This window comes from Cavia porcellus, unplaced genomic scaffold (assembly GCF_034190915.1).
Source record: "Cavia porcellus strain 051 isolate PalLab524CR breed Dunkin Hartley unplaced genomic scaffold, mCavPor4.1 scaffold_29, whole genome shotgun sequence".
Lineage (NCBI taxonomy): Eukaryota > Metazoa > Chordata > Mammalia > Rodentia > Caviidae > Cavia > Cavia porcellus.
In genome coordinates this window covers 4,742,247-4,744,297 of record NW_026947512.1, presented here as the reverse complement: position 1 = coordinate 4,744,297, position 2,051 = coordinate 4,742,247, and positions in this window count along the sequence as shown.

The following is a 2,051-nucleotide window of genomic DNA, read 5'->3' as shown; positions in this document are numbered from 1 at the left end:
TGTATTGTTAAAAAGATTCATAACCTAATCATGAGAAATTTACACACAAGCTGAGGGCCACACTGTAAAATAACTGAACAGTGCTTTTCAAAGTGTTAAGATCACAGAAAACAAAAAATGATTAACAACTACTCTAGATTAAAGGAGACTTAAAGAGCCAAGGTTGCTAAATACTCAGATTAGCTCTTGGTTCAGAAAAAATGTCCTGGGATAATTGGCAAAATTTGCACAAGGGCTGTTGAATACATAAGAGAATTGTATTGATGTTATTTTATGACTTTAATAACTGTACCACAGTGACAGGCTGAATTATGCACTCTCAAAATTTGTTGTGTACCTCAAAATGTGACTATTTGGAGATAGAATCCTTAAATGGGTTAATTCAAGTAAATTAATTTTATACATGTGGGTCCTAATTCAGTATGAGAACCCCTCATAAATAGATGGGGTTAAGACACAGACAACGTAGTCTGATAGATGACATCTGAGGACACAGTGAGAAGCTGTCACCTGCAAGCCAAGAAGACGAACCTCAGAAGTAGCTAAATTAGTGTGTTTACACTGGTCTTGAACTTTCCATCTTCAGAATTGAGAAAATAAATTTTTATCATTTAAGTCCCCTCATTTGTGGTATTTTATTATGGCAACTCTGGCAAGGTGATTTTTTAAAAAATAATGAAATTCTGATAACATTTTATAATGTAATAAACCATTAGGATATTATGTCAAGTGAAATAAAGCAATCACAGAGGTAAAGACTGTATGATTTCATTCATATGAGATACCTAAAATAGACAAATTCATAAAGACAATAAGTAGAATGGTAGCTTCCTGGGGTAAGGGGAGGAGAGAATAGGGAGTTATTTTTAATAGGTACAGAGTTTCAGTTCTGCAAGATGAAAAATGCTGGAGAAGGATGGTGGCACTGGTTATACAACAGTATGAATATATTGAGTTCCACTGCACTATACACTTAAAAGTGGTTGAAATGATAAATTTTATGCCATGCATATTTTAACACAATTAAAACTAAAACTTTCTAACAAGAAGGAACTTTGCATATAGAGACAATAGATACATAGGAAGAATGTTGTTATTCTTACAGAGGAAATATTTGGAGCTTCAGAGCTGCAGGTCAATCCATAAGAAAACCTCCAGCAACTACCAGAAGGTAGGGAAGGCAAAGAATAATTCTCCTCTGGAGGACTCAGGAGGGCCCCACAAACACTTTGATTTCAGATTTCTAGTCTTCAGAATTTTGAAGGAATAAATTTTTGTTCTTATACTCCAAAAAATAAGTCAATAAAAATAAAAATTTAAAAAAGGAAAGAAAATGAAAGAAAGGAAAAAGAAAATCATAAGCTTTAGAGGCCCTGCCCATACATTATCCCAAGAGATATATTTTGCCAGTTTGGAATGAATTCAGGAAAGCAGTCATTCTCTCATGTGGATTAAGTATTCATATGGATTAAGTATTCTAAGTGTGCAAGTCTGAAGTGGCTGTAAACACATCTGCCCAAGTAACAGCAAAGTGTCGTTCCTTTCCCTGGAGCAGTGTAGTAGTCTTTGTAAATGACTGCCCCAGTGGAGCATCATCAGGAGGAAGGGTGAGGCAGACACATGTTGTGCCCTGTGCTCCTATTCCCAGTTCACCTACTCTTTCATTTCACCAGGGCAGCAAAAGCGATGGGAAAATAGGAGATGAGCTTTTATTTGTTTTACATGTTTATTTGTTCATGTTTGACAATTATTGAGTGTCTTGTATGTTTCAAGGGAAAATCTGCTTAGCTGAAAAGTGTTTATCAAGCGTCTTCCCTATGTTAGTCACAGAGGCATGTGTCAGTGAATAACACCCTATCCCTGAAGCCACCAAGAAGATGCCTTTCTGAGATTCCCTACTGTATGGAATGTAACTACCTGACTCAGCGGCCGTGCTCTGAGATCGTTCATGACAGTATTTGAGGTCAAGTCACACATCCCAAAGGCTGCCCTGGCCAATGGTTTAAATGGTAAGAGTATAAAGGTCAGTCACAGAAAGTGCAGGATTCTTT